Source organism: Octodon degus, unplaced genomic scaffold (genome assembly GCF_000260255.1).
Source record: "Octodon degus isolate 3935 unplaced genomic scaffold, OctDeg1.0 scaffold00120, whole genome shotgun sequence".
Lineage (NCBI taxonomy): Eukaryota > Metazoa > Chordata > Mammalia > Rodentia > Octodontidae > Octodon > Octodon degus.
In genome coordinates this window covers 8,105,473-8,112,698 of record NW_004524696.1, presented here as the reverse complement: position 1 = coordinate 8,112,698, position 7,226 = coordinate 8,105,473, and positions in this window count along the sequence as shown.

The window sequence follows — 7,226 nt, the reverse complement described above, 5'->3', positions numbered from 1 at the left end:
TATCTTTAGATTAGATTAGATTGTTTTTTTTTCTTAAATTCATTGGAGGAGACACTGCACAAGCTGTGCTGGCTCCTGCTCAGCTGTTGAATCTTTTTAGGTTGACCTTAGAAACTTCCCAAAGGTTCAAAAGAAAAATAAAAGAGAAAAAATAAATCCCACCAGCTCTCTGGCCATTCCAGGGGCTACTCTGCTTGGGGGTGGTGGGAGGGTCCTGGGTGCCTGAGGGAAGGTCCCCCTGGACAACATCCTCCACAGACATTTCTCGTGTCTCCTCTGCCAAGGAAGCCCTCCCTGGGGCGGCTGGCAGTGGCAAGGTCCAGCTCCAGCTGCTGCTGTGCCCTCCAGACATGCACTGGGAGACAGCACGTGTGCTTCTGCGTGGGAAGGGAGGGCTGGTATCTGCCTCTTCTCACAAAGGGAGCTTTTATGGCAAATTAATGAAAAAGCAGGTTGGACAATTGGATGGTGATAGAAAAAAACATATTTCTCACACGATGATGAGATGACTTGTTCTCTCGGCCCTAAGCTCTTCTGGGACTCAGTTGCCCCCATAGGAGCAGGACTTCACTGGGCAATGGCTGAGATGGCCAGTGGCATTCCTGTTGCATGGAAAGCATCCATTGTGAGAACCTCTCCTCATGCTCCTTCTCCAAACACACTGGATTCACTGTGCTATAGGCTTTCATGCTCAAGCTCTAGTTGGAACGCCACAGTGGATCACATTTTCTGTCCTGCTGCTCCTCAGTGGCAGGCATGTGTTCCCCTGAGTGGCTGTCCTGAGCTGGCCCTCATCCACTGTGCCCTCAGCATTACTGCTTGTCCTGGGACACAGCGCAGTCCCCTAGACAATGGCTCTGCTCTGGCTTTCTGGAAGAGTGTTAAGCTTGTACAGGAATGGCAGAGGCTGGGACAAAGGTGGCTACTAGTCACAGCAAGTTGGCCCCTGTCTTGTCCAGCTTCTGACCTGCTTCTGTCTAGCTCTGTCCAGCCTTGCAGGCCGGCCACTCAGAGGGACTCAGTGTGAGCCCACACAGCCAGGTGTTGCTTCTCAGCATTGCCTGGTGAGGTGCCCATGGTCACAAGAATGGCATTATCCCAAAGATAGGCATTTGGGGCAGCACTGTGGGGTTTTATACTAGACATGATTTGGCAAGCTTGGCTTATTTAGGTTGAGAGACGGGCACCTATCTCTCCTTCCTTGTTCAAGTTTTCCCTACATGAGTACCACTTCCTGGTTCTGAAGAAACTTGATCATTCTTCCAGGCTATTTCATGCATGGCCTCCACAGTCCACATTGTGAGCTTCTCCTCAGCTGTCTGTGCCCTGTGCCCTGGAACTTGGGCAGGTCCAATTCTCGGGGTTTCCCAGACTACACAGCTCTCATGTCAGACCATAACCGCTCAAGTGCACCTGAAGGTGGACCCCTGAGCAGGGGCTCACATGTGAGCTGGGTTTTCACTGTGAATCGACAGGCTGGACAAGGTGATGGTGGATTCACTGTGGAATTACTTGTCACAGCAAATGGATGCTGCATTCAGCTCAGGCCTTTTAGCTAGCTCTTATACTTCTTCATGTTCAACAGTGGGCAAAAAACTCCTGGTGCCACCAAGGCTGGTGCTGTCTTTTTTTTTTTTTCTTCAAAGTTTTATTGATAATGGTGCTGTCTTCTGAAAGAAAAATGGCTGCCTCTCATAGCAATGAACCAAGTCCCCAGCACCCTGGCATTTACATCCAGGCAAATTTTTTAATAAAGCAGCTTTATATCTATAGAACCTCAGAGTTTCAGCCAGAGTTATATGCACAGTGTTGGCCTCCTGATGGGGTCCTGTGCTTCCACTAAGCATGAGGGGTCCCCCAAGTTGCCTGATCTTGGCGTTGGTATCATTTTTTTAAAAATAGAAAAGTCTAAATTTGTTGTAAGGTCATAAACACATCTATATGTACCTCATGTAAAGATACATATCTCAGTAATACTGAGCCCCTATAGACAGAGAGGTTTCAGAAAGTGTGATGCAAGAGGCTCAGTGTTCATTGTCCCTTACTAGAGGAGAGCAGGCATCTATCCTTCCTGGTACCATCTTGAAGTGACATGGGCAGAAGGGCTGTGACTCAATGTGGTCCTTAGATTTTTGTCTACCTGAGTACTTTGTATCATCACAGAAGGATGAGTAATAGTAAGCATTTGTCTTGAGTATCCAGGATGTTTCTATTTCTCAAGACAGGCTGTAACCAATCCCTTGCTCTCACCTCTGGGGGCTTTGAAAATGTCTTATACTGCCCTACCTCCTGCCCCTTGGGTAGCACAGGTCATAAGGCCCAGAGCTAGGCCAGGACCTCCTCATCAGTTTCACTCTTGGGCAAAACATAACCAGGTTCAAATCCTGGCCTGGACATTTAGATTTTGGGTAATCTTGGATAAAACACTGCTAGTTTCTCTCTTTTTTATTTTTATTTGTATTTATTTTTTATTTTTACTTTTAAAAATAATTTTATTGAGAAACAATAGCAATGAGACAGTTTCAAAACTGATTAGTAGGGCAATTTCAATAATTAATACATTACATATTGTCCTCTTAGTGGTTATTCATAGTAGAAAATGCAGACATAATATCCTGTCCAAACACTATTAGTACAAATCTTTCTTCTCATTCAATTAAGAAAAAGTGGCTATATATCTATCCTAACTCTTTTGTATAGAAATACAATATGGTCCTTCATTTGTATTCCCTTTTTTGTTTAGTTTTGTCAGAGATGGGTATTCCATTGTCATTTAAATATTGTAGGTGTGTGAATTCAGCAAAATAATCCAATATAGTCCAATAATCCATAATAGTAGTGGGTTATTAGTAGGACTGGCAAGGTCAGAAGTTGTTGACTTGAGTTTTTACAGCTCAGCATATTAATATGGCTTTACTTTTTATACTTCATATTTATACTTTTCTGCTGGATGGTTAAGACCAAGATAAAGCAAGACCTATATAACAAGAAATTTAACTTTTGTATCTGACAAAGTCAGTCAGATCCTCTCAGGATTTATGCTGAAATGCTGTACTGCAGTTTGCAGATCCTTTGTCAGTGTCAGCCATGTGGATGAGTCACGGCCATTGCTTGACCAATTTTTTCTAAAAGACTGTTTCTTAAGAGTAGTTTTAAGTTCACAGAAAAATTGAAAAGAGAGCACAGCCGGGGTTCCCATGACTCCCTGCCTTCCCACAAACACATCTTCTCCCACTCTCATCTTCTACCAGCATGGTAATAATTAAACCCATATCAACACATCAGAGCCCACAGTATACATCAGGATTCATTCCCAGTGTGGTAATTCTGGGGGTTTGGACAAATGTACAATGATGTGTGTCTCCCACTACACAACTGTACAGAATATTTTCACAGTCCTAAAAATGCTCAGCTGTCCACCTGCTCATCTCTTCTCTCTTCAACCCCTGACTCATACAGTAGATAGTCTTTTCAGATTAGCCTTTCATATCAACTAATATTCGTTAAGCTTCCTCCATATTTTTTCATTGCTTCAAAAGCAACTTATGTCTTTTTAGTGTTGAATAATATTCCATTCTTCTGAAAATGCCACTTTGTGTGCCCTTTCACCTACTGAACTACATCTTTGTTGCTTTCAAGCTTTGGCATTCAATTATCCCTAATGAAAAATATGAACATCAGTGCACAGATCATTTTGTGGAGGTAAGTCTCCAACTCCTGCAGTAAGCACCAGGGAGATAATCACTGTGTCAAATAAAGGTATATGTAGTTCCATGAGAAACTGACAGCGTCTTTCAAAGTGGCTGCATTGTGTAAGCCTGTGAGGCTCAGGTCAATGGTCCTCTATTTCATAACCTTCGTGTTAGCGCTGATTAGCTCAGGGTGTGACAGACACAAGAGGATGCAATTTTTAAGGGCAGTAAGAGAAGAGAGGTAATGAGACTGACCTACCACACAGGAAAGGAAAGCTAAGCACAGTGCCATCACAGTAAGCAAGGTATGTCCTTGTTGTGTGTGAACACTGTCTTGGGTGTGACAGTTGAAGCCAAGATCATTTGTGTGATAGACTTTTGTTTGTGTTTACACTCTAATGCACACAGGTTTTTATTTCTGATGCTACCTTTTAGGCTCTGTAAGTAAGTACCCAGCTGATGTGAAGATGTTGATGTTTATCCTAAATGCACAATACATATTAAAAACCTAATACTTAAAAAAAACAAAACAAAACAAAGTGGCTGCATTATTTTGCATTCCCACCAGCTGCAAAAGAGAGTTGTTATCCCATGCCTGTACCAGAATTTGGCATTTGTCCATTCTAGAAGGTATGTAGTGATGTCCCATTGTTCCTTGAGGGTGTATGATGTGTAGCATCTTTTTGTGTGCTTTTTTCTTTTGGTGGTATTGGAGATTAAACACATGGCAAGGCAAGCACTCTATGCCTGAGATTCACTTTCAGCCCTTATTTGCCATCTACATCTTCTTTGGTGAGGTATCTGTTAAAATCTTCAGCCTATTTTGAAATTTGAGTGTTTTCCTAGTGTTGAGTTTTAAGATTATTTGTGCTTTTTGGATAACAGAATTTATCACATATCTTTCATAAATGTTTTCTTGTAGTGTGTGGCTCATCTGATCATTTTCATGAGTGTCTTTTATAAAAATTTTGAACTTGATTTATTTGTAGTGCTGAAGATTATTGAGCCCAGGATCTTTTGCACACATTAGGCAAGCACTCTACCACTGAGTTACATCTGCAGCCCAAAAACTTTCAATGTTAATGAAGTCCAGCTCATTGATTCTCTTATGGAACATACATTTTGTGTCAGTCAGCTAAGTATTCTTGTGTGTTGTTTGTAATCTCTACATTTCTTCGTTAAAAATCAGTTAACTATACATACATGTATTTATTCCTGAACTCTATCCTTTCCAATTGATCTATTTGTCTGTTCTTTCACCAATCTCATACTGTCTTAATTATTCTAGTTTCACAGTAATTCTTGAAGTTGAGAAATGTGAGTCTTCCATCTTTGTTCTTCTCATTCAATATTCTGTTGAGTATTCCAATCCTTCACATCTCAATTTAAACTTTCAAATCAATTTTTTCATATCTATGAGATAACTTGTAGGGATTTTGGAGAATCTTTTAACTTTGAACATCAAATTGGAAAGAACTGACACCTTGACAATATTGAATCTTCTGGTCTAGCAACATTTTAATCCCTCCCTTCCTTCCTCTCTTTTTTCCTTTCATCATTTTTTGTAATTTTTCTTAAAAAGATCTCATGTATATTTTGTTAGATTATACTTGAGTATTTTGTTAAGTAGTGCAGTAGTTTAAATTTCATATTGCATGTTTTGTTTGCTCTTATATAAGGAAGCAATTGACATTTGCATCTTAATCTTTTTTCCTGAAACCTTGCTATACTTTCTTATTAGTTCTGGAGGGTTTCAGAGGGAATTATTTTGACTTTTTATATGGATAATCATTTGAAAACAGAGAATACAGCAAGTTATCAAGAAGATTATACACCATGACCAGGTAGGATTCATCCCAGGGATACAAGGATGGTTCAACATATGCAAATCTATAAATATAATATACTATATCAATAGAGTCAAAATCAAAAACCACATGATCATCTCAATTGATGCAGAAAAGTCTTTTGACAAGGGCCAGGGAGATAGCTTTGTAGAATAAGCACTTGCCTGGTAAGCATGAGGCTTTTGATAAAGTCCAACATTCATTCATGCTCAAAGTCCTATAGAAATATAGAATAAATGGTCTGTCCCTCAATTTGATTAAAGCCATCTATGACAATCCAGCAGCCAATAGAATTCTAAATGGGGAAAAACTGAAATCTTTTACTCTCAGATCAGGTACAAGACAAAGATGCCTTCTACCACTGCCCCTATTCAATATAGTTCTGGAATCATTAATTACAGCCATTAGACAAGAGGGAGAAATAAAAGGAATAAGAGTAGGTAAAAAAGTTAAACTGTTTTTTAGATAGCATGATACTCTACTTGGAAGACCTAAAAAACTCCACCAATAGGCTCCTAGAATTAGTGAACAAATTCAGTAGCATAGAAAGTTACAAAGTCAATACACAAAATCAATAGCATTCCTCTACACAGATAACAAACATACTGAGAGAGAAATTAGAGGAACAATACCCCTCATGATTGCATCCAAAAAAAAAAAAATACCTGGGAATTAATCTAACTAAGGAAGTAAAAGATCTATACAATGAAAATTACAGCACTCTGAAAAAAGAGATCAAAGAGGATGTTAGAAAATGGATATTCCTTGCTCCTGGATAGGAAGAACCAACATTGTGAAAATGGCCATACTTCCAAAACTGCTATATAGATTTGATGCAATCCCTATCAAAATATCACCAACATACCGCACAGACCTAGGGAAATCATTCCTAAAATTTATTTGGAATCATAAAAGACCTAGAATAGCAAAGATAATATTGGGCAACAAAGGCAAAGCAGGAGGCATTACAATCCCTGACTTGAAATTATATCACAAAACTACTGTGATAAAATCAGCATAGTATTGGCAAAAACATAGACCTGAGGGATCAATGGAACAGATTAGAAGATGCAGATACAAATTCAAACACACTCAGCCATCTTACCTTTGACAAAGGTGTCAAACATGTTCACTGGGAGAAAGCCTGTCTAACAAATGATGCTGGAAAAAACTGACTCTCTACATGCTGAAAACTAAAACTAGACCCACGTTTATTGCCATGAACTAAACTAAAGTCAAAATGGATTAAAGATCTAAACATTAAAACAGAAACACTAAATCTTTCTTAATTCTCAATGAGTATATTATTTATTTCCTTTTCTTGTCTTATTGTATCAGCTAGGCCTTCCAGTAGGATGTTGAAAGAAAGGTAATTAAAAAGGACATCCTTGTTTTGTTCCTGAATTTTGTAGGAAAAAATTGAAATTTTTTCACTATTGACACATTCATGATGAGGCAGTACATGCATGACTGTCCCATGCTGCCTGATGGGACAATCATGCATGCACCACCAGTAGTTTGAACTGGCAGGAACATGTAATTATGTTAAGTATAATTTTTGTATGTATTCTTTACCAAGTTGAAATTCTCTAGTCTTAGTTTACTGAGTTTTAAAAACTCATGAACAGAGACCCAGTCCTAGCCCAGGTCCGGTGAGTGTGCGGAGAGTTTCCTGCTACCCTGCGCC